We start from the raw sequence: 25,189 nt of genomic DNA, 5'->3' as shown, positions 1-25,189 counted from the left end.
TTACTTTCAAATCCCAATAGTCTTTCCTAGATACGAGAAAAAATTATTTCCATGACTGTGGGATTAGGCAAGCTTTATGTAAAGGTGCAGAAGGGACTGACCGAATGGCCTTCTCAGCCTAAATTAGAATTTAGAGAGCAGCCTCTCACTGGCATTTGAGGTCCTTTTTATGGCACCCGGATGGAAGAGTGCGGGGCCCAGGGCTCAAGGCTGCCTGGGCAGCAGACAAGTGGGAGGATACATCATATGGAAGGTGAGCCGTCAAGGTGTCTGGGAAGACGTATTTTCATAGACAAAAGGGCAGTCATAGCACCGGTTCAGGACTTTATTGGGGTGGGTATCCATCATAGGGTTACAAGTCCAGGGTAGTTCAGAAGGCAGGGAAGCATATTGCTGTAGCAACCCAGCTGCAGGCTTTTCTCAAAACACAGGGAATTCCAGGCAGGGTCATAATGTCCTGCCACACAGTGCATCTTGCTCTGTCCTCATCTAGCTTTAGTCTAACTGCTGACTCACAACAGGGTCAGCTAGTTTCTGGTGAAAGGCAAACTCTGGGAAAGACAGAGACGTAAAGGTGCAGACTTAGACAAGATGGCGGAACATTGGCCATATGGCCTATCGTCCCCAACAGGAATCGCCATGCATTGCCGGTGGGCAGTGTACCGAGGTGCAGCCGCGGCCCTAGTCAGCTTGGCAGGTCACAAGAAAGTTAGACACCAACACGGTCCTTTTGGCATACAGCTCAGTAATCCTAAGCATATACATTCCCAAGAGAGCCTCAGCTGGATCTCCACAGTAAAACATGTACCAATCACAATAGCCAAACACACAAACCAGCAGATGACGGCGTAAACCACAGGGCTGCGTGTACAATGGAGTAGTGTTCAGTAGGCTCAGCCCCTCCCCTAATGGAGAGGCCCTTCCAAATCCTCTTGAGCAACCTCCTTCAGTCAAACTACAGTCGTGTGAGGCAGTGACTCACGCTCCTCTGCCATGTCCAACCAGGAGTCATGGTAGCATTATTCTGCATGAGAGAAACGCGTTATGCATAATGTCACATATTGCACAATTTCACTTATGTAAAACACATAGAAGGTGGGCGGTGGTTGAAGGAGAGATAAACCTATTTTTGTTATGATCCCAAGTGTGGGATGGTGAACAGTCTTGTGAGAGAACAGGTGATGTTAATCCACTAGAGGGCAAACCACCTTGTGCGGGAGCTTGATTGTTGCCAGCTGAACTCTGGGAGGAGGTATATAAGTGAGCCAGAAACAAGAGCAGAGCTTTTGGAGACTTGGGATAGCTTTGGGTGTTTATCGCTTTACATCAAGATGCTCCTAGAGAGAACCACTCGAGGGAAGGCTTCAGGGCTCCGGGCTCCTGCTGAGGTTCCAGAAGAAGAAACCCTGCTGATTGTGGAAGGGAGAATTGTTCCTCGGAACTCTTTTTCTATTGTTTAGGTTAGTCGGGTTATAAGTGATGTACTTTCTGTTAATAAGTTCATAATAAAATATATTTGTTAAGAAAATTGAGCCTAAAAAAGAAAAAAGAAAGAAAGAAAATTGAGCCTACAGTGGTGGCACACGCCTTTAATCCCAGCACTTGGAAGGCAGAGGCAGGAGAATTGCTGTGAGTTCAAGGCCAGCCTGGTCTAAAAAGTGAGTCCAGGACAGCCAGGGCTACACAGAGAAACCCTGTCTTGAAAACAACAACAACAACAACAACAACAACAACAAAAAAAAAAAAAAAAAAAAAAAAGATGAAGAAGAAGAAAAGAAAAAGAAAAAAATGCACATCATGAAACAAAAAAAATCAATACTTTATCAGGGAGGCGGAGGTAGACAGACTTATTTCTGAAGGAAATGGGAGTTGCTGACAAGTTCTCAGAGAATCCATAATGTTAAGAGAAAACGTTGATCCTTTTAGAAGCTCAGGTTCTGTCACTGAGTGGTCTTCATCATGACTGGGACGCAGGGACTTAGAAACATTCACATCCAGTGGGCTCAGGACTGGTCCTGGTGTTGGTCCCTGACTGTGGCCTGCAAGGACAGAGGAGCAGGAACGTCAGGGGTAAATCCCACCTCAGCAGCTTCTAAGAACTAGAAGGATCCCTAAGGTCTCCTCACAGCTCAGCCCTAGGAGATGCTTTACAGTTGGCTTTCTTTTTTAACCTTTGACCTCATAATAGTTCAAAAACAAAAAAGGTCAACATATAATTAATTTAGGACAAGTACAGAAAGTGTTATTAAGCTATGGTAGTGGGAGCCGGAGAGACACCTCAGAGGACTCAGGTTTGAGTACAGCCCCAACGGATCTGATGCCACCATCTGGCCTCACTGGGCACCCTACATGTACGTGACAGACAGACTGACATGCCGGTAAAACACCCATACACATAAAATAAGATATATATATAAAATAAGGCATATATATAGATGCCTTTCTAGCTGCTGATAATGAAACATGATATGAGCCACAAGTACAGCCTGAAGACTGACCAGTAAACACCTGTAAGAAATCCAAATCCTCTTCCGCCACCTCCTTCTGTGGATCCACATCTCCAAGATAAAAGATGCCGCTCTCAGACCCCACAGCCTCTAGCACACCCCAAAGAGAAGGCTTTAACTTGTAAAGAAAGATAGGTTCCTTTCTACGGTGAAAGTGCGCCGCCGCGCGGTTGCTGGGGACTGAACTCAGGACAGTGTTCCTAACCGCTGAACCATCTCTCCAGGTGCAAAAACCGCTCGCCCAACGTGGGGCTCGAACCCACGACCCTGAGATTAAGAGTCTCATGCTCTACCGACTGAGCTAGCCGGGCAACCTTCGGAACTGCGTTCTTAAGAAAGTCTTTAAAGCCGAGCGTGGTGCGTGGTGGTGCATGCCTTTAATCCCAGCATTCAAGTGGGAGAGGCAGGCGGATCACTGTGAGTTCGAGGTCAGCCTGGTCTACAAAGCGAGTCCAGGGTAGACAAGGAAAAACACGGAGAAACGCTGTTCGAAAAAGAAACAACCAAGGAGAAGGAGAGAGGGAGAAAGAGAAAGAGAGAGAACGAAGAGGAGAGGGAGGGAGGGAGGGAGGGAGGGAGACAGAGACACTAGGGAGAAGAAAAACCTTTTCACAGACCAGCTGTAAATGTCTGCCCCTGCCCTCGAGGCTATGGGAACAATCTGACCACTTGACTGCCGTCTTCCCATTACCGTAAACCGTTTTGCTTGCTCCCTGCAGATGTCCACCGCTGCCTTTCAGTACACGTCACAGTTGTGGAGGTCGGGGCTGCTCACTCCACGACTCTGGAGCAGCCCCGCTGGTGGTGACTAAGAGGCGCCATATAATTTGGCTTAGTCAAACCTCCTGGGTCAGGAACCCATAACAAAAGGTCTGCTAGGTTTGCAGACGGCTCCCCGCTGCTGCTTTCAGTACGCCTCGGTGGGTATCCGCTCTATAGGGTCATGGCCGGAGATCACGCCAGGAAGTCGCAGAAGGAGTGTTGTGTCCCTGTTCCCTGACCAGGCCTTGCAGGAGGGGGATTCCTCAGTAGAGGCTAACTTCCAAGGGTAGGAGTGGCTAAACCTCAGCCAGGTGGCTCTGCTGTACAGCCTTTCGGAGTGTCCTAGACTCACTCTGTAGACCAGGCTGGCCCGGAACTCACAGCGATCCTCCTGCCTCTGCCTCCCAAGTGCTGGGATTAAAGATGTGCGCACCACACCCGGCAAAAAGGCTCCCTTTTGTTGAGAACAGAGAAAAAATTTATTTGACTAACATATACATTTTACTCTAACCGTTGGGATGGATTCCTGCCGTGAAGTGTAGTTCAGCCACAATATTAAAGCAAGATTTTTCCCTCAGGATACAAATGGTACCATGGTTACAGCCCGTGTCCACAGCTGCCTCTAGGCTGGACTGTGAGCTGTACATTAGGATACCCTAGGATACTGGGTAATAACTCTACTGTCCAGCAAACCTCCCCATTCTATAGCTTAGAAAGTCATTTGGTCGCATAGCTTCTCTTACCTTTTCCTGATGCGCAGTCACTTTGTACCTCCAGGGATGCATTGGTGGTTCAATGGTAGAATTCTCGCCTCCCACGCGGGTGACCTGGGTTCGATTCCCGGCCAATGCAACATGTTTCTTCTTTGCCTGTCACCTATGTTTTCCTTGTTAGGACCAGGACCAAGTCTACGCGATCTAACTGGATTTGGCTGCAAGTGTTAAAATATCCAACTTTTTGATAAATGGCCCAAACTGGCAAGCACTTTCTGCGTGTCAAGGAGTCCAGGCGCAAATGTACGGACATCAAATATCTGCGTGTCAAGGAGTCCAGGCGCAAATGTACGGACATCAAATATCGCCTGCTCAAGTATTTCCAAGTTCTTCCTGTTTCCATTCATCCACCCTTAGGCTGAGGTTTTTATTCTTAAGGAAGGTGGCGTCACACCTATATTCTAGGCAGAAAAAGGATTGGGTAGGCTTTTCAGCTCTATGGATCCTCCTGACCGTTTGAGCACCCCTGAACCGCAGTTACCCAAGAGCCAAATAGAAGTCTCAGGTTTAGAATGTCTCTCACTGGAATGATCCTTTCTGAAAACAAATCGTGTAAGGACAGCAGGTAAATAAAAACACTAAAAGTAGACCTAGGAAAAAAATCTTCAAGCCAGAAGACACAAAAACCCAAAGCCCTGGGATTGCTTGTAAATGTCAACTGTATATTTAGTTAAGACTATTTATTTATATGTTTATTTATATATTTATATTTATTATATATTTAGTTAAGACTACCAAGATTAAATTCCATTACAGCCCAGACTAAGAATTCTTCCACAAACCTGGGTTTTCCTCCACACAGAAGCGTCTCTGAACTAGGACTTGGTTGGTGTATGACGTCCACATCTTAGAGCATCACAGACACTTTATGAGTGATGAAAACGTACGAACTATCCTGTGTAGCTGTGTGGATGTTTCTCTTACGCGCATCTTCTCCGGAGTAGTACTCCGTGCAAAAAGTAAGACTCCAGCCAGAACCTGCTACTTTCATTCACAGTATAACCCAGGGGAGAGCATGACCGCACGCAGTCCCCCATTTCCACAAGTTACGCAGTCGAGTTTCCTCCTTTGGGGGAAATCGCAGGGATCAGCACACCCCACAGCGCAATGGGTGAGCCTCGCCCTGGAGAACCACCTTCGTGGTCATGGTGTCTCCCCTGCCAAGTAAGTATGCTTTACACTTGCGCAGCCCTGACTCAAATGCACCCGCCCTGCGCTCTGCACACAAGGTCACTTTGGTGTCCGCCATTGCTGGCTTTCTCCGATGCACACCTACCTTCTGAGAACAGCTGCCACCTATAGCCCCCCCTCCCTCCCATGCCAGGCAAAAATCTGCCCAGTTTGCGAAGCGTTGCAGCCCCGGCAGCCCCTGCGCGCCCTTCATCTGCATAGACCCCCCCTCCCCTTCACCCTCCTCCCCCACCGCACTCGCCACCCCCCACCGCACTCGCCACCCCCCACCGCCACCCCACCCCCCGCCCCGTGCACGCTTCCCTCCCTTCCCTCCCGGCCTTTGGCTTACTCCCCTGCCTCTTTAGGTGGGCCTGCCATCACCCCATTATTCGCCACCTTGTTGGCTCATTAGCAAGTTTTGAGAGTTTTGCTCTAAGGCTTACAGCATCCGCTTTACTTCCCACAGCCTGTGCTCAAGGACAATCCGGTCTTCTTTTCGCGGCGCTTGCGCAGTTCTTAGCATAAATTTTGCTTCCAAGTTTGTAGACTCCATAATCTGTTACTATTTTTGTCTGAAGAGTCGATTTTTTTGTTTTGTTTTGTTTTGCTTTTCCAAGACAGGGTTTCTCCGTTTGGCCCTGGCTGTCCTGGAACTCGCTCTGTAGACCACGCTGAGATCCGCCTGCCTCTGCCTTCTGAGTGCTGGCATTAAATATGTGCGTCCTCACCACCCAGTTAAAAGACTTTCTTAAGGGAGAAGCCGCTGCAGTTGCCCGGCTAGCTCAGTCGGTAGAGCATGAGACTCTTAATCTCAGGGTCGTGGGTTCGAGCCCCACGTTGGGCGCGTACTTTTGCACCTGGAGAACACTGTTCTTGCAGAGGTCCTGAGTTCAGTCCGCAGCAACCGCGCGGTGGCGCACGTCCACCCGAGTTCCAGCCCAGCCTAAAAATACTTTAACCAAAGAAAGAAACCTATCTTTGTTTATAAGTTAAAGCCTTCTCTTCCGGATGTGCTGGAGGCTATGTGGTCTGAGAGCGACGACATCTTTTTTTTTTATCTTGCAGATGTAGATCCACAAATGTCTTCGTAGTTTGACTGAAGGAGGTGGCTGAAGAGGATTTGGAAGAGCCTCTCCATTAGGGGATGGGCTGATCCAACGGGGAGCCTTTCTTACAGATCTTCAAGGTCAGTCATTAGGCTGTACTTGTGGCTCGTATGTTTTATTTTCAGGAGCTAGAAGACATCATTATCATATGTACACATGTGTGTGTATACACATATATGTAAAATGTTATGTGCATGGGTGTTTTACCGGCATGTCAGTCTGTCTGTCACGTACATGTAGGGTGCCCAGTGAGGCCAGATGGTGGCATCAGATCCGTTGGGGCTGTACTCAAACCTGAGTCCTCTGAGGTGTCTCTCCGGCTCCCACTACCATAGCTTAATAACACTTTCTGTACTTGTCCTAAATTAATTATATGTTGACCTTTTTTGTTTTTGAACTATTATGAGGTCAAAGGTTAAAAAAGAAAGCCAACTGTAAAGCATCTCCTAGGGCTGAGCTGTGAGGAGACCTTAGGGATCCTTCTAGTTCTTAGAAGCTGCTGAGGTGGGATTTACCCCTGACGTTCCTGCTCCTCTGTCCTTGCAGGCCACAGTCAGGGACCAACACCAGGACCAGTCCTGAGCCCACTGGATGTGAATGTTTCTAAGTCCCTGCGTCCCAGTCATGATGAAGACCACCCAGTGACAGAACCTGAGCTTCTAAAAGGATCAACGTTTTCTCTTAACATTATGGATTCTCTGAGAACTTCTTGGCAACATAAAAATAAAGATGATTTCAAAAAGTGGTGGGGTTCACACCTTTAATCCCAGCGCCCGGGTAGGTCTCTGAGTTTGAGGACAGCCAGGGATACACAGAGAACCCTTGTCTCTAAAGTAGCACCTGTTGCTCCTCACCAAGAACACTGCTTCTCCTCGGTCTTGACGTCACTGAGGAAAACGCACACTCCAGTGCCGGACAGAAGAGGGCGACATTACTCAAACAGAACACAGGGACGTAGGTTTTGTTAATAGTGTTGCCAAAGGAAAGACCCAGTCTAGTCCACGTAGGGGACATAACCAGCAGTGGAAATGGCCAGATGTTATGTAGTGTACTCACATAGGCAGACAGGAAGGACTACCCACCGAGTCTGACAAGGAAAGCTACTTATGAAAGGCGGTCAGTCAGCTGAGTGGTGGTTCACGCCAGTAATCGCAACACCCAGGAAGCTGAGGCAAGAGGATGGCAGCAAGTTCAAGCTATTTGCTGGCTATCCTTACTTGAGGACAGCTTAGACTCTAGTATGAAATTCTGTCTTAAAGTAACAGGTGTCAAGTCTACCACTAGACGTGAGGACTGTTCATCTGTGAGCCTTCCAGGCCCCAAGACCTATTTTGTGCCCTCTAGTCAGGGACACAGAGTGCAGTTCTTTCCCAATGCACATAGCGCAAACACTTCTTCATCTGTTGTTCATTCAAACAATGTAGTAAAAATTATCAAGACCCAAATCAGGAGTGGCTCTGTCTCTCAAAGGTGAAACAAGTACTTAGTATGTCCTAGGCCTTTGGATGGATGCACAGTGAGGTTGCCAGGACACACACAGACATAGACATAGACACAGACACAGACACACACACACACACACACACACACACACACACTCCTGAAAGAATATCAAATGCGGTGATAGGCACACTAACAGAGATTTGAAAAGCATGAAGCTACTAACATGGCTTTGTCTTTTTGTTTGCTTTGTTTCTCTGTGTAGCCCTGGCTGTCCTGGAACTCACTCTGTAGACTGGGCTGGCCTTGAGCTCACAGGAATCCACCTGTCTCTGCCTCCTGGGTGCCAGAATTAAAGGCTTGCACCACCACCACTACCAGGCTTTAATATAATTGTTTAAGCCAGGAGAATAGTACGTACATATATGTTATTATAAAAAGATAAGACTTAGGTTAGGCACAAGCCTTTAGTCTCACCATTTGGGAGGCAGAAGCAAGTGGATCTCAGTGAGTTTGAGTCAAGCCTAACCTACTTGTCAGCCGGGGCTAAAGAGTGAGAGACCCAGAAGGAAAGAAGGAAGGAAGGAGAAAGAAGAAACAGAAAGGGGGGAGGGGAAAGAAGAAAGGAAGGAAGGAAGCAAGTACGAAAACCATGTGTATAGGTCAGTAGTCATTAATATGGCCAGTTGGCTCCATCTGCAATCGTCTTGCTGGAGTAAAAGTAATTCGAGGTAACACGACCTGGGTGTGCATAATCAACTCAGTAGTATGTTTTGCTCTAAGTGAAACGTAGTTCAACGCTTTTTGTTAGCATAAAAACCTGGTGAAGTGTGATGCAGACAAAGAGCTGTTAAGAGTAAGGAGTTTGTTCTTGCCCAGCTGATGAAGTGCGGTGATCCCAGAGCCCAGGGAGAGAGCGCTATTAAGGCAAAAGATCGCCAGGCAGAGGGACGACAGTGCCGTGACTCGGATTCGAACCGAGGTTGCTGCGGCCACAACGCAGAGTACTAACCACTATAGGATCACGGCGAGCCACGCGCCCGGCCGTGTGCGCTCGCCCCGCGCGGCCGCTGTTGGCTGAGCCTCAGTCCAGTTCTGTCGCCCTCGGCATCTGTTCCTCCCTAGGCGTCAGTCCTTTAACACACGGGTCTCTGCTGGTTTCCGAGGTGTGGGAACCGCCTGCTCTGCAGATATTATTTCTTCCCGCTGCGTTGGGAGCAGCGCTGAGTGCACGTGTCTGTGCCTCAGTTGGGTGGTGAGGGCAGCTGCTAAGTGTGAAATCAATGTAGAGTCCAAAGTGACCCAATACTCCAATGCAGTGCAAGGTAGAGTGTCACAAGCCTGTAATTCCAGCACTTGGAAGGTAAGAGGCAATAAAATCAGGGGTTAAAGGTCATCGCGTTTACAAAGTGGGTACCACGGAGCCTGGGATGCTTGAGACCATGAAGGAGGAGGAGGAGGAGGAGGAGGAGGAGAAGCAACCACTAAACAAAAGGACCACCAAATAGACTAGGGTGAGTGTGAGCACCGCTAAAGAGCCAACAAAAAACTAAAGTCATCTGAGAAGAGGGAACTTCAATTAAGAAAATGCCTCCCAGGCCGGGCGTGGTGGCTCACACCTTTAATCCCAGCACTCGGGAGGCAGAGGCAGGCGGATCGCTGTGAGTTCGAGGCCAGCCTGGTCTACAAAGTGAGTCCAGGATGGCCAAGGGTACACAGAGAGACCCTGTCTTGAAAAACCAAAAAAAAAAAAAAAAAAAAGAAAAAGAAAAAGAAAATGCCTCCCCCACCCCCTCCCGACCCCTGAGCATGCTGGCACATGCCATATGCATTTATCCCAGCACTCAGGGAGGCAGAGGCAGGAGGTTAGAATTGTAAGTTCCAGACTATTCTGGTCTAGAAATCAAGTCCAGGACAGGCAAAGCTATACAGAGAAACCCTGTCTCAGAAAGAAAGAGAAGAGGAGGGAGGGAGAGAGGGAAGGAGGGAAGAGAAGAGAGAGAGAGAGAAGGGAGAAATGTCACACTTGCAGGGCTTTTTCTTTCTTTCTTTCTTTTTCTTTTTTCTTTCTTTCTTTTGTTGTTGTTGTTGTTTTTCGAGATAGGGTCTCTCTGTGTAGCCTTGACTGTCCTGGAACTCACAGCGATCCTCCTGCCTCTGCCTCCCTAACCCTCCCAAGTGCTGGGATTAAAGGCGTGCGCACCATGCCAGGCTGTAGGGCATTTTCTTAATTAGCAGTCGATGGTGGAGGGCCCAGTCCATTGTGGGTAGGACCATCCCTGGGCTGGTGGTCCTCGATTCTATAAGAAAACAGGCTGAGCAAGCCAGTAAGCAGCACCCTCCATGGGCTCTGCATCAGCTTCTCGCCTCCAAGTTCCTGTCCTGCTTGAGTTCCTGCCCTGACTTCCATCAGTGATGGGCCACCATGCGGATGTGTAAACCCAGTAAGCCCTTTGTTTATGGTGTTTCATTCACAGTGAGAGGAACCCTGTCTAAGGTAGCCTCGCTGGACAAGCGGGGCCTAGGCTGTCCGGGAAAACCCAAATGACCTCCCTCTGACGTGTCTCCAGTCTGAAACAAGTGGCTTTTGGGTTTGGAGGGACGAGAGGGGCTTCCCTAGGAGGATAAAGCCTTTTGCTGGTCTTACAGGAAAGGACACTGGCAAAGGAAAGTTGCAGCCAAACTGAGGGATCTTGGAGTGTGGGAATTACCCCCCAACCCCGCCCCCAAGGGTGAATCAAATACATAAAATAGAGGCTTAGCAAGAAAGGTGGGGAAACATCACAGTAGGAGTTAAGGGAAAGTATAAACTATTAAGCCTTAGAAATGATATAGTAATTCTTTTATGTGCTTCTAAACCTTCTCTTTAAAAAAAAAAAAGCCGGGCGTGGTGGCGCAAGCCTTTAATCCCAGCAGTCGGAAGGCAGAGGCAAGTGGATTGCTGTGAGTTGGAGGCCAGCCTGGTGACCCAGGACAGCCAAGGCTGCACAGAGAAACCTTTTCTCCAAAAACAAAAACACTTGGAACTGCTATCTCCCTTTCTTCCCTCCCCTACCTTTACTAAAAACTATGAAGGTGCGTCGTGCAGAAGACACCTCTCCTGGAAAATCTACAGTGGGGTCAGAGTTCTTTTTGAGGTTTGAAGGCTGGAGAGGGATGACCACGGGAATAAAAGGGCTCCAAAAATCAGGTATTCCCTGGCCGGGAATCGAACCCGGGCCGCGGCGGTGAAAGCGCCGAATCCTAGCCACTAGACCACCAGGGACACACTTGTGCCTCTTCATTAATCATTTTAAAGAAACTCTTAAGAGAAAGGCCTATTAGTTTTCTAGGGCTATCAGGCCAAGCATTGAGCCCGCTCCTCCCGTCCCAGGCCTTCGCCATCTCTCCCATTTACTGCCTAGGTAACAGTCTGCCTCGGAAGCCAACGGACAGGAGATCGCGCCTGGAATGAGTTCCACCCCAGCCTCCTCCGCACCAAGTGCGCCTCGGTTCCTGGTGAGGTTAAGTGTTGGTTTGACGCTCAGCGCGCGGTGAGCCGAGTCTTATCTGGTCCCGTCGTGGGAACGGGCTCACTGGAAGGCTCGCACAGGAAGGTACTCCTTTTCCTTCCTTCCGACCTCCGTCACCATGGCAGACCCTCATTTGAAGAGCTCCAGGTGCAAACGGGTCTTTTTTCTCTCTCCGCTGTGTTGGCTTCTCTGCAGCTCCGAGCGTCCTGTCCCGCAGCTGTGCTCAGAGTGAGAGCAAGGCGAACGGAGGGCAGCGCGAAGACTCCCTTGGTTTTCCGACCCTGGACAGCTAGCTGCCTGCCTGCCTGGAGAGGTTTAGGCGAAGATGAAAGCTGAGGATTTTCTGGCTCAGGGGAAGCTCTCGCCCCCACCTCCCGCCTCCTCGCGCGCTGCATCTTTGTCTCCGTCTCACACACAGCGGGCAGCCAAGATTCCTGGAATTAGCAAAAAGCTAGGGGTGGAGACCGCAGTTCCACCTTCGCCTCTGCTCGCCCTACCTGCCTCATTTCCCGGTCTCGTTCATTTCTTTCTTCTTTTCTTCCTTTTCTTTCTTTCTTTTTTTTTTTTCTCGTTCATTTCCTTTTTCTTTTTTAAAGACAAGGTCTCGTGACGGCACCTCCGCCGAATTCCTTCTGATTTTCCTTTTCCATCCTCCTTTCTTCCTGCCTCTTCTATCTTCCTTCGAGTTGCTTTTAGCAGGACGATGAAATAACTGATGGGAAAGTGAACAGGCTCCGTCCTGTTGGGATATTAGGCATATAATTTTAAAAGTGCTAAGAGATCGGGAGACCAAGCCGACTTCATCACTCGAGGAAACCCTTAGGAGCCGCCTGGTGCAGCTCTGGTTCCTGCCGCTGCCAGGTTCTTCGGCAGCAACGCGCTGGAAGCGGGACTATCTCTCAAGCGAGGTGACTTCGGTCTGAAGACGCTCTCGGGCCGAGGGAATCTGTCTTCACCCTCCAAGCACAGACCTTGGGACCTCATGCCCAGACTTGGTTTATGTTTATTGGGGGCAATTCCAATCTTCGTAGTCAGTATATCCAGCTAACCGGCACAGAGCAAGCAGCATGTGCAGCATTTCTTCAGTCTTCAGAATTAAACTATTGGAAGCTGGCAAAGATCACACCCCTCTCAGAGCCTGCAGGAGGCAATCATAGTTAACAGCTGTGGACAAAGTAAGGCAGGCCCATATCCCACACTTGAGATTAAAACAAACACATATTTACACAACATAACATAACTTGAGATTTTAAGGAAACCCAAACTCCCACTGCAGTTTTCAGTTTTAGAATGAAGCTGCCTCTCATGGGCACAGTATTCCTGCTGGTTCTTAGCACTTCTGGCTTAGGCGTGGACGTCCCTGAGCCCCAGCTTCTTAGGAATATGGACTTGATCCTTCTAGATTTCTTGCGGTAGAGCTGCCCCACTATGGGACACTTGGTCTCCCTCACAGATCCTAACACGACTGATTGAACCTTGAACGCTGCCCTCAAAACCCTTTTTCTTCAGCGCCCCAAGTTTTTCTCTCCAGAAAGACAAAAATCAGGTTTATGTGCCTGTGACTTCCTACTCCGTTCATCTTGGTTTGTTTGCTCGTTTGTTTCTTGTTTTGTTTTTTGTTTTGGTTTTTTGAGACAGAGTCTCTCTGTGTTAGCCTTGTCTGTCCTGGACTCGCTTTGTAGACCAGGCTGGCCTCGAACTCACAGCAATCCGCTTGCCCCTGCCTCCACAGTACTGGGATTAAAGGCGTGCGCCACCACGCTCGGCTCATTCATTTTGTTTTTGATACTTGAATCCTACCTTGGCTTCCAGTGTAGTCACGGAGCAAAGACAGCTCTGTTTGTTTGTTTGGTTGGTTTTTCGAAACAGGGTTTCTCTGTGTAGCCTTGGCTGTCATGAACTCGCTTTGTAGACCAGGCTGGCCTCGAACTCACAGCGATCCGCCTGCCTCTGCCTCCCGAGTGCTGGGATTAAAGGTGTGCGCCACCGTGCCTGGCTCAACCCGATGGTCGGGAAGTACCTTGATTTATGACTTTCTGCATACTGTTATTATGAATACTTCATACAACTGTTACTACACTGGGGCACAGTGCTGTGGAAACTGAAAGCTGAGCCCCGAGGCCATGATCAGATTGAACTATGTCTTACTGCTTTTGAGGTTTTGAGATGTGTTTTTGACATCCACAAAACTGAAACATTCACCTATTTGTTTTGCTTTTTCTGTGGGAGGTGAGGATGCTGAGTGTTAAGCCTGGAGCCTTGTGCACGTGTTCCACCACTGGCACACACAACCAGCCCATTTGCTCCTTTGGGTAGCAGTACATCTAGCAAGCTCAGAATAATTAGGGATTTGAACTGGAAACAAAGGCAGGACTTCTGCGAGCTGTACAATGCCACCATCAAGTTCTGCACAGCCAGGGAAACTCAGAAACCACAATCGAGCAGCGCCTAGGCCAAGGTTATTAGAGTTGTGTGATGCAGCCACGGAGCCGTTTAATTGAAACTAGACCACAGCTTCACACTGCCAAGTTGTTTGAAAGTGATCAGCGAAATAAAAAAAAATATCTTTACCATCAACTTGCTTTACTGTTTTCTTTATTATGCGTCCCCCTCAGATGCCGGGGATACTCCTGGCCTGGAGTTAGAGACAGCTGTGAGCTGCCATTATGCGTGTTGGGGGCCAAACCCAGGTCCTCTGTGAGAGCCGTTCTTGTTTCTAACTGCTGAGCAGCCATCTCTCCAGCTGCCCTTTCTTTTCTTACATTTGACACTGAGGTAACCATCTAATCTACAACTCAACCTTTTCATTTCCCAACCGTGGAGACTGGGAAAGAAGGCCCACCAGTGGTCAGGTCACATCTTTGGGCTCCATGGCGACCCCGGAAATAGAAGCAATAGACCCAGGAGAGACGCTTGAAATGATCTGCCACATGCCTGCCTGCCTAGACACAGACGGGAGGTGAGAGCAACTGTACGTGGTGGGACTGAACTGCCTAGAGAGCTTGGCCTGCATGGAAACATGCTGAGAGGTCCAGAGCACAGGCTGGGGGCAGGGGCACAGGCGTTATCCCTGGTGGAAAGTCTTGGGCTGTATACAGTGCAAGTCTGGCTGCTGGCAAAGCACCAGGTGCCTCTGTGAGTCCAGCTTCCTCTACAGCGGCAAAGGCCTGACAATCTCCCTAGACCAGGAGACTGTGGCCCCAATGGACCCTGGGCTAGCAACGGAGGAACTCGTCCAGGAGGGACTGGTCTCCCTCTTCCTCCTCCTCCCCCTCCTCTTCCTCCTTTACCTTCTCCTCCTCTTCCCCTCCTCCTCTTCCTCTTCTCCCCTTCCTCCTCCACCTCCTCCCCCCTCCTCCTCATAAAACGGGCATCTAGAAACTTATGCTCTGGCCCGCGGTCCCGACTGTCATGTTTCCTGTCCCGTAAAGAAGCGGCCACTCATGTTAACGCCTCCCGCCGACTCTAGGGATCACACCGCCCCAGGCGCCGCAGGGCCGTCTGAACCCAGAGTAACTGAAGCTGCCTGTGACTGCGGACCCTGGTGGTCATGGGGGTCCCCACGACGAGGGGGACGCAGCGGAAACCTTTCCAAGATTGGGACTTTCCTGCAGCGAGATCCGTGGTCGAGCTCTTCCAGTCCTGATTCGCTTTAGCGCCCACAGGGATTCGCACCACTCTGGCTTGTGCCCCCTCCCGCCGGAGCCTTGGCGTTTTGGGCAGTGTTAGTCAGAGATAAAGACCGCCGGTTCAATGGCCAACTTGGAGCAAGCTTCTTTGTATCGCGTACACCGGCTGCCTCCCTCTAAAGCTGGGTTCAAGCTCAGCCCTGGACACGGGGAAGATAAGTTTCTGATAGGTCAGGGGTAGAGAGTTTCCAAATGGTGGTGGCCGTGGTGGTGGGCTTGGCAGGCAAGTAAGTGGGACTCACAGAAACAGGACAGAATAAGGAGTTGGTGACTACGACCTCTATAAGCAAAGATGGTGCAGTTGCCGTCCCAGAACAGGCAGTGCAGAATCATTTGTAGTTAAGGTTACAGGTGAGCAAAGCTCAACCCTTGAAAAACAGAGATTTAATCACAAACAGGAACGAACCTAGTTTGCCTTTACTATAAAATAGCTTTTTTTTTTTTAAGCCCAAGATGGAGACACAGTCTAGTTTATCAACAGTCGGGTAGGAACATAATTCCTTGGGACATTATTTGTCAGGTTTTAAAGGTTAGATCGAAGCCAGGAGGTGGTGGCGCCTTTAATCCCAGCACTTGGGACGGTTTCTTGTCTAGAGAAGGTTTATTCAGTTCACGATTCGGGTCCCGTATAAAGGCATTAAAAGAGAAGCCCGTCCCTGGGTGGGCTCGAACCACCAACCTTTCGGTTAACAGCCGAACGCGCTAACCGATTGCGCCACAGAGACGCCGCGGAAACGGGGCGGATGGCTGGATGGTGAGAGACGTGTCACTGCCGCTGGGGACGGAACCGGAGCCACCAAGCAGCGCCCGGTTCCCGAGCTCGGGCGGACGGACTGAGCCGCGAGCTCCCGGCGCTGCGATCCCTCCGCCGCCCGGGGATCGGGGGGTCGGGGCCCGCTTAGGGTCTCCACGCTGGCGGGGTCGCGCCGCCCTGGGCGCCCAGAAAGGCTGCGTAGGGTCTTTCAGGGAAGGACCAGGAGCTGGTCACCCCGGGTGTGTGCTGGAGTCACGGAGCGGACCCAGCTCGCACCGGGGAGGGTTAGGGTCCGTGGGCAGGGCGGGGGTGGGTGGGGTGAGGACAGTGGGGAGGGAGTGGAGTGGGGAGGGAGTGGAGTGGAGGGGAGGGCAGGGGAATGGGCAGGGGAAGGGAGGGGAGGGGAGGGGAGGGGAGGGGAAGTCAGGGCAGGGAAGGGCAGGGCAGGGAGGGCAGGGCAGGGGAGGGCAGGGCAGGGAGGGCAGGGGAGGGGAGGGGAAGTCAGGGCAGGGAAGTCAGGGCAGGGAGGGCAGGGCAGGGGTGGAGAAGGCAGGGCAGGGGAGCTGGGAGCCGCCCTTTGAGGACCTGAGGAGCCCGGCAAGTGTGCAGATTCTTCTCTCAAAGTGGTTTACACAGAGGTAAATGTTTGTGGTTTTATTGAAAACCTTCTCCTTGGCTCGGCATAGCGGCTGCACACCTTTAGTCTCAGCGCTTGCGGGGCAGAGGTAGATAGATATTTCTGTGAGTTCGAGGTTAGCCTGGTCTACAAAGTGAGGTCCAAGACAGCCGGGGATAGACTATCTTGAAACCCCGCTCCCCCGCACCCACCCAAAGAGAACATTTTAAGTTTCGTTTTGTTTGTTTTTTTTGTTTTTGCAAAATGTGAGCGAATATACCACAAAAGTTTGATAATTTTACATTTATTTATTTTTTGTTTTGAGACAAGATCTAATCACGGAGCCCCGGCTGACCTGGAACTCCCTCTGTAGACCAGGCTGGCCTAGAACTCACAGAACTCCGCCTCCTTCAGCCTTCCAAGTGCTGAGATTAAAGGTTCGTGCCTCCACACCAGGTTTACAATCAAATTTTAAAAAGTGGTTATCCCTAGATGACTATTAAAAATAAGTCAGAAAAATAAAACTCGGCCCTCTGGTCTTCTGTATGGTGTGTTTTAACACATACAAGTACAGTCTAGTGACGAGCCAGCCTACCTCCATCTTGGGCTTAAAAGCCATTTTAGAGTGAAGACAAACAAGATTCGGTCCTGTTTTTTTTATTAAATCTCTGTTTCTCAAGGATTGGGCTGTGCCCCACCTGTAACCTTAACCACAAGTGGTTCTGTACTGCTTGTTCCAGGAAACAGCAACCATGCCTTTGCTTGAAAAAGTTGCAATAACCACCTTGCAATGCTACTTTTGTTTTAAAAGTTCACTATGATTACCCGTTGTTGCGACCATCTTGTTGTATTCCACTTCTGTAATTCCGGCTACTTGCCTGCCAAATCCCCCATTTGGAATCCCCACTACCCCTGAACTCTAAAACTCGCGTCTTCCTCTTGTCCGGTGCTGACCTGTTGAACCATGCCTTAGAGGGGGGCGCCCAAAGACACCAATAAAAGAGCTTGCTTTAATGAATTTGGTCATGATGGTGATTTGGGTCTTTCTCTTCACGTTTTTGAGATTAACACGACCTTGAGTGTCTTATGTAAACCTTTAATTTAGTTGCTTGAGTTTAATTTTGTTTTGTTTTTAAACACACATTTGTTGTAAGAAACACTAAGCCCACCAAAGGTACACAAATGTGCGTATGTGAAGACCCCTGTGCCCCCCCCCCCCCCCCCCCCCCCCCCTGTGCCCCCCACCCCCTCCCCCCCTGTGCCCCCCACCCCCCCCCCCCCCCTCCCCCCCTGTGCCCCCCCCCCCCCCCCCCCCCCACCCCCACCCCCTATGCCCCCCGTGCCCCCCCTGTCCTGTGCCTCCCCCCCCCCCCCCCCCACCCCTGTGCCCCTCGTGCCCCCCACCCCCCTGTGCCCCAACCCCCTGTGCCCCCCACCCCCCTGTGCCCCCCCGCCCCTGCCCCCCCGCCCCCCTTCCCCGCGTTCCAGTCCTGATCTAGGTGTTCTGGAAGGTGGGGAAAGCGAAGGGTGTCGCGAGCACTGAGTACTTCGCACTCAGGATCCCGAATGAACTCAATCTGAGACTGATCAGTGGTTTTGCAGTTGCTAAGTTTATTAACATAAACGGGTTCAAGAATATCAGTCACCACTACACAAAAACAACACCAAATCAGTCCAAAAACACAAATGGCCAAATCATATAATAATGCCATTCCATACTATTCTATCTTATACTCAAGCATTCATAACTATCTTAATTCTAATAGGAGTAGCATCTAACATTCCTAATCAGGGTTATACGACCTGATGGAGAGTCGTGTCAGCGACGACAGGTCCAGAGCTGCGACTTCTGGTTACAGCAGTAGGGTCCTCGGAGCTTGAGCCGTCATTCGTGTTTGGGTATTTGGGCAGAGTCTCGGTCGTTCGGTGGATCTCGTTCCGGGCAGTCGGGATTTATGCAGTCATGGTGGAAGTGAGATATGAAGGCTTTCGACCGCGGTTTTATTACTATACTTTTCACTGAGTTTCTTTACTCTTTATCACATCACACACTCAGGTCTGCTTATCTATTACTATACGCCACTCATGTTTACTACTCAGCTGGCTACAGCTGTCCTTATCACTTCATAACACACTTATTATGGTTTTCTACACTGAGCAGTTGACATTGCTCTTACATGCTCATTACAAAGGTCAAGGACGAGAACACTAAAACCATTTACTGGAGAATTTCCGGTGAGGACAGGAAGTCATGGAGTCTGAGGCAGACGATGGGGCAGAAGCTCTGAGTTGAGCGGACTTGATCTCGCTTTTTTTTTTTTTTTTTTTTTTTTTTTGCAGGTGGAAATGAAACGCAAGTAGGACAGTCAAGAAAAAAAAAAAACCAACTGGATGGTAAATACTTCTACGCACAGTTGAGGAAATGTTAAGGAGATAGCCACTGTGAAGGTTCCATGGTGTAATGGTTAGCACTCTGGACTCTGAATCCAGCGATCCGAGTTCAAATCTCGGTGGGACCTTTACGTTTGGGGAAAGCAGTTTTCTTTCATTTAGGTGACAAGGCAATGTTACGTCCTTAACCCTTCCTGGGAAGGTTCCAGATCCTTACTACAGAGGGGCCGCTGCCCTGTCCTTAATGAGCTGTAGCAGGAAACTCAGCCCATCAGACTTTGCGTTTTTGCGGTGCAGCTTCCTTTCTGCAGTCGGCCTGTGGCCTGTTTCATCCTGGGTTGTTTTCTTTGGGTAGTGTGGCCTTCCTCTTGCAAGCTTCCCGGAGCAAAGACTTTAGGCTGAAGGAGATTTCCAGACCTCTCAGAGGGAAGCCAGCAAAGAGGTGTGGCCTACGGAAGGAACTCTCAAGCCCCAAGCTCCCTCCGCAGACAGATCTGAAAGTGGAGATGAGAGAACCACGGAAAAGCAGGAGTTATCAGAGAAGAGACGAATACCAAACCGTAATCATGAATAATCGCATTTCTTTTTTCTTTTTTAACAGTGAATAGAAAGGGTTTTTTTTTTAAACTTCAATTGTAGTTTTGTTTTTTATATATATAATTTTTTCAGTTTACACCCTGATTGTTATCCCCTTACTTGTATCTTCCCGCCCTGCCCCTTTCTCCCTATTCCCCTCATCTAGACCTCTGACAGAAGGGGTCCTCCTCCCCCACCATATGGCCACAGCTCATCAGGTCTCATCCGGATAGCCTGCTTCCCCTTCCTTTGAGTGCACCCAGGCCTCCCCACCGAGGGGAAGTGGTCAATATACGGGGCACCAGAGTTCATGTCAGAGTCAGTCCCCGCTCCCCCAACAACCATGGATAATGAGTTATCCATTGCCTAGATCTGAACAGGGGGTCTAGGCTTACTGTATGCACTGTCCTTGGTTGGTACAACAGTTTGTGCAGGACCCCCTGGGTCCAGATTCACCAGCCTTGATGGTCTTGTGAGGCTCCTGGACCCTCTGGGTCCTTCTATCTCCCCATTTTTCCACACCCCTCTCACCTGGAGTCCAATAGCCAGTTTCAGCATCTGTCCCCATCCCCTGCTGAGTGAAGACTCCCAGAGGACATCCACATTGGGCTAATATCCACTTACAAGTGAATATATACCATGCGTGTCTTTCTGGGTCTGGGTTACCTCACTCAGGATGATCATTTCTAGTTGCATTCATTTGCCTGCAAATGTCAAGATTCCCTTTTTTTTAATAGCTGAGTAGTATTCCATAGTTTAAATGTACTAATTTCTTTATCCATTCTTCAGTTAAGGTACATCTAGGTTGTTTCCAGATTATGGGTATTACAAATAACTCTGTGATGGACATGATTGAGCAAAGGTCCTTGTGCCGTGCACCATCTTTCAGGTATATGTCCAGGAGTTCAATAGCTGGGTCTTGAGGAAGCTCTATTCCCAATTCCTGAGAAAGCGCCAGATTGATTTCCAAAGTGGTTGTACAAGTTAGCACTCCCACCAGCAATGGAGGAGTGTTCCTCTTTCTCCACATCCTCACCTGCATGTGCTGTCATTTGTGTTTTTTATTTTAGTCATTCTGATGATTGTAAGATGGAATCTGAGTCTTTTTTTTTCCCCCCCTTGGTTTTTCAAGACAGGGTTTCTCTGTGTAGCCTTGGCTGTCCTGGACTCACTTTGTAGACCAGGCTGGCCTTGAACGATTCGCCACCATGCCCAGCTCAGAGTCATTTTGATTTGCATTTTTCTGATGACTAAGGACATGGAACATTTCTTCTAAGTGCTTCTCAGCCATTTAATATTCCTCTGTTCAGAATTCTTTGTTTAGCTCCGAACCTCATTTCTTAATTGGGTTATTTGGCTTGGTGGTGTTTAATTTCTTGAGTTCTTTATATATTTTGGATATTAGACCTTTGTCAGATGTAGGGTTGGTGAAGATCTTTTCCTAGTCTGTAGGCTGTCGCTTTGTTCTGTTGACAGTGTCTCCTGCCTTACAGAAGCTTCTCAGCCTCACAAGGTCCCGTTTATTAATTGTTGAGTTTAGAACCTGGGCTGTTGGAGTTCTGTTCAGGAAGTTGTCTCCTGTGCCAATGAATTAAAGGATCTTCCCCACTTTTTCTTCCAACAGATTTAGTGTGTCTGGTTTTATGTTGAGGTCTTTAATCCACTTGGACTTGAGTTTTGTGCATGGTGATAAATATGGATCTATTTGCATTTTTCTACATGTAGACATCCAGTTAGCCCAGCACCATTTGTTGAAGATACCATGTTTTTCTATTGTATGGATTTGCCTTCTTTGTCAAAAATCAAGTGTCCATAGGTGTGTGGATTTATTTCTGGATCTTTGATTTGACTCCATTGATCAACCAGTCTGTTTCTATGCCAGTGTGATGCTGCTTTACTTACTGTTGCTCTATAGCACAGTTTGAAATCAGGGATGGAGATTCCTCCAGAAATAATGACATTTCTTATAAGATACATTGAAGTGTTCAGGGGTTGCTGTTTTGTTGTTGTTTGGTTTGGTTTGGTTTGGTTTTTTGTTTTTATTTTTCAAGACAGGGTTTCTCTGTGTAGCCTTGGCTGGCCTGGACTCACTTTGTAGACCAGGCTGGCCTCGAACTCAGAGATATCTGCCTGCCTCTGCCTCCTCCTCAAGTGGGCCATGGCATCCGGTTCTGCTGTTTTCATAAGGTTTGGACACATAAACTTGAGAGAGAAAAAAAATGTAGAGTGAATACAAACTCATTCCTTTATATAGATGTAAGCATATAAAATTAACCTTCAGAGTCACTTGCATCAATGTTTTGGATTCTCGGCCTTGCATCCTAGGTTTGATGGATTTGGGACACATTGGCCCAAAACCTAGGACCTTGGTACGTGAATCGTTTTAAGCAGAAGCTGGAAGGGAACTCACTCCTCCCTACCTTTCTCTCTCGGGGAAACGGGTACCAAGACCCTCATGGGAGATTAAAACCTTCCACAGTGGAGGGACTCATCGAAAGACATGATTCCAAGCAAAAGTGCACAACAGCTGTTCTAAGTGGAAGCTAAGACACAGGATGTTAAAAGGGAGATGAAGTGAAACATTTGCATCTTGCAAGGACGTTCAAGGAATAAACAACTCAACAGCTTCAGGAAGTCACTGAAACTGACCACATTCCCCAAGCCTCCCTCCACAAGCAAACACACAAGCAGGAAGGACTGCAGAGAGACGCTCTGAGACGTCTGAGTTGCCCGGGGAAGCAGTTTCCTACCTGCCCAGCTGCCTGCAGGCTGTGCAGTGCACTCCAGGTTCCCAGCCTTTGTGAACTGTCATCCATGCTATGACTGGCTTTGGTGATAACAGTTGTTTCTGTTTCTTTAACCCCAGGGAAACCACTGGCTAGCCTAATGCCTTAGTGGTAGCCCTACTTTCTGGTTTATTCTCTGTTCCCTAGCTGAGAAGATTTGCTCCATTGGGTGAGTAAAACATGACAGCTCTTTAAGTGTGATGTCACACAGCAGGGGAGTGTGCTCAGGCTCAGGGTTAGGAGCATCCTTAGCACTGGAGACAGGATCACAAAGGAGGGAGCAGAGGGGTGCATCCCAGACCTCTGCCCCACCCCACCCCCTCATTTTATCCCCCCCAGCCCCCCCCATTTTATCCCCCCCAACCCCCCCCCATGGTGTGCTGCTCATCAGGGTCAGGTCTGAATCCCTGGTTCACCTGCTTCCTCCCTGAGACTGAGGCTCTCCTGTCATGATAATGAACTTGCATTAAGTCAGCAGCAGTGCTTTGCCATTGTCACAGCTGCCATTTGTAATAAGGGCCTCAGCCAAGAGCCAAGGACAGGTGGTGGAGGGAGGTGCTTCTCCCTCCTTCAAATAAAAATGTCTTCCTCTGTGAAACTATGAAGATGTTGTGCAGGCAGCTTCGAAGGTAGGATTTCAATTAGCGTTTCCCTTGTAATGAGAAGGTTAAAGTGTTAGCATACTGCCTGTTAGGAGTCTGCCCCAGTCTGCCTAGCAACCTATGACATCACTACCTACCTGCCACTGAGCATGCCCCTGCCCAGGAGTATATAAAGGGACAAACCCTCCTCGTGTCTCTCTCTCTTTCTTGTTTCTCTTACTTTATTTTTATTTTTGGGTTTTTTGAGACAGGGTTTCTCTGTGTAACCTTGACTGTCCTGGACTCACTTTGTAGACCAGGCTGGCTTTGAACTCACAACGATCTGCCTGCCTCTGCCTCCCAAGTGCTGGGATTAAAGGCATGTACCACCACGCCTGACCTGGCATCTTGTTTTTAATCACTACATATAGAGTGAAGGTTATAGAAGGTTCTCTGATGCTTCTTCAGGAACAAACCTGCTGGCAACTCCAGTTCTGAGATTCCCCCACCCCCCACAGTGCAGGAATGGCCACTGCACGGAGAAGACAAGCATCCTCGCTGCCACACAGTCTGCAGCATGGATACGTACCGAGGATGTAACCTACATGTAACCAGGTTCATGCTGCCTGGTCTCTGAAGTGTTCTGCCGCAGTCGGGAAAAGCTCCCATTCAACAACTCCAAGCAGAATGTCGGGGCCACCGCTGAAGATCCGTGTGTCCATTCATTGGTCCCTGGCAGAGGACGATGGAGCAATGCCTGCCGGCGTGGTGGCCTCGTGTTTGTGATCTAAGTACTTAGGAAGTTGGCTCAAGGACGTTAGGAGCTCAGGTCATCCTTGATCGGTCCGAACAGCCTGTGCTTCTTGAAACCCTGTCTCAAAAACAACAGAGAAGGCGCTGGAGTGTTTGAAGGGCTTTGGTGCTCAAGCAGAGCCTGGGCTTGTTTTCCAGTAGGCACATGCTTGTTAACATTTTCAGGTAACTACCTTAGTGGACACCGGGCAAGTCTGTGGTACACATACGTGCATACATACATGCCAACAAAACACTCAGTGCACATAAAAGAAGTAAATCTTTAGCTGGACGTGGTGGGGCACGACTTTAACCCCAGCACTCTGGAGGCAGAGGCAGGTGGATCTCTGTGAGTTTGAGGCCAGCCTGGTCTACAGAGTGAGTCCAGGGCAGCCGAGGCTACACAGAGAAACCCTGTCTCCAAAACAAAACAACAAAAAAGAAGTAAATCTTTAAAAAGGGAGTGAGGTGGCTATGGTGGCATACACACTTTCCTTTTAATACCAGCACTAAGGAGGCATGGGCAATCAGATCTCTGAGAGTTCAAGGCTAGCCTGGTCTGCCTAGACACAGTGAGCTCCCATCTGAAAACAGCAGCGAGGTGTCGGATCTGCAGTGTGCTGCCAGAAGCAGCCACCCGAACTCCCACTGCTTGATCCTAACCCTGGTGTGTTTTTTGTATTTTGTTTTGTTTTTGCCTGCCTTAGATGCAGGGGTTCCAGATACAGGTGCCACACTGAGGGGACCTGAGGAAGAGAGGAACAGGAGAATTACCTAGCCCATGTGTGTTGTCTCAGGTGAAACTAGTCATCTCAAATTAAAAGGTTACAGGCATGGTGGGAGCTTGTCCCTTGCTTCTGTCTGTAATCCCAGCTACTGGGAAGGCTGAGGCAGGAGGATGGCAAGCTCAAGGCCTGTGTGGACTGCAGAGCCAATTCACAGACAACCGGGCCATCTAGCAATGCCCTACCACCACGGAGAAGGTGAAAGAGGCCTGGAGGTCAGGAAAGAATGCTCTCCTAGCAGCCAGAGGGTGGCCTTAGGGTCTATACGGGCTGTGAGAGGAAGTGTGGGGACCCATGCCAAATTCTGCCATGTCAGAAATCCTGTGCTTAGTCTGCACGCTGTTGTGGGGTTGGAGGGGTGGGGGGATTGGGAGGTGAAGGGGTTGAGGGGATGGGGTGGAGGGGACAGAAATCAGCATTTGAATTACACAATAACTTGTCCGTACATCTCCCCCATTTTAGTCCAATAAAAGGCTCTTTCTCTTACAGTAACAAACTTTTTGTAATAATAATAATAATTATAAAAATTATTAGGTAAGATTTACTACATTTGTGTACTTGGCACCCCTGGATAAAGTATTTGACTATCAATTTCTATCATCCTAAACAATTTAACTGTGAGGCTATGACTATCTAGTCTTCAACCCTATCAGAGACTTAAGAAGGAATAAATATTACCTAAATATGCAGACAAGCAACTTCCACAAGTATAGAAGTGACAGAGAAATTTGTTACCTGGACAACACCAGAGGATCGTCCTCAGTCTTCTGGGACAGAATATTTGACAGACTTTTCTCTGAGGCAATATTTACAGAGGACTTGCCGGCCTTGTCCTTGCAAAACTCGGCAGTCGACCTTCCTGCATCCCGTTTGTCCAGTTTAACAATAGCCTGTCTGTATTCGCCACAAGGACATTTTCTCACCCTGGGGCTAGCTTGCCACGTAC

At 49.1% G+C, this 25,189-nt stretch overlaps 7 non-coding genes across 7 annotated transcripts; 3 read left to right on the top strand and 4 right to left on the bottom strand.

Moving 5' to 3' along the window:
- Positions 1-2,745: 2,745 nt before the first annotated feature.
- Trnak-cuu (transfer RNA lysine (anticodon CUU)) lies at positions 2,746-2,818 on the bottom strand. Its single transcript has one exon. It is a non-coding gene; the product is annotated as a tRNA-Lys (tRNA).
- A 1,232-nt stretch (positions 2,819-4,050) lies between these two features.
- Trnag-ccc (transfer RNA glycine (anticodon CCC)) lies at positions 4,051-4,121 on the top strand. Its single transcript has one exon. It is a non-coding gene; the product is annotated as a tRNA-Gly (tRNA).
- A 925-nt stretch (positions 4,122-5,046) lies between these two features.
- Positions 5,047-5,214, bottom strand: LOC127199678 (U1 spliceosomal RNA). Its single transcript, XR_007831956.1, has one exon. It is a non-coding gene; the product is annotated as a U1 spliceosomal RNA (small nuclear RNA).
- Positions 5,215-5,986: 772 nt separating this feature from the next.
- Trnak-cuu (transfer RNA lysine (anticodon CUU)) lies at positions 5,987-6,059 on the top strand. The gene has a single exon. It is a non-coding gene; the product is annotated as a tRNA-Lys (tRNA).
- A 4,895-nt stretch (positions 6,060-10,954) lies between these two features.
- Trnae-uuc (transfer RNA glutamic acid (anticodon UUC)) lies at positions 10,955-11,026 on the bottom strand. The gene has a single exon. It is a non-coding gene; the product is annotated as a tRNA-Glu (tRNA).
- Positions 11,027-15,613: 4,587 nt separating this feature from the next.
- Positions 15,614-15,687, bottom strand: Trnan-guu (transfer RNA asparagine (anticodon GUU)). Its single transcript has one exon. It is a non-coding gene; the product is annotated as a tRNA-Asn (tRNA).
- A 3,092-nt stretch (positions 15,688-18,779) lies between these two features.
- On the top strand, positions 18,780-18,851 carry Trnaq-cug (transfer RNA glutamine (anticodon CUG)). Its single transcript has one exon. It is a non-coding gene; the product is annotated as a tRNA-Gln (tRNA).
- The last annotated feature ends 6,338 nt before the right edge of the window (positions 18,852-25,189 follow it).

This window comes from Acomys russatus, chromosome 15 (genome assembly GCF_903995435.1).
Source record: "Acomys russatus chromosome 15, mAcoRus1.1, whole genome shotgun sequence".
Lineage (NCBI taxonomy): Eukaryota > Metazoa > Chordata > Mammalia > Rodentia > Muridae > Acomys > Acomys russatus.
The sequence above is the reverse complement of the archived record's forward strand: the minus strand, read 5'-3'. Positions and strand labels throughout refer to the sequence as shown.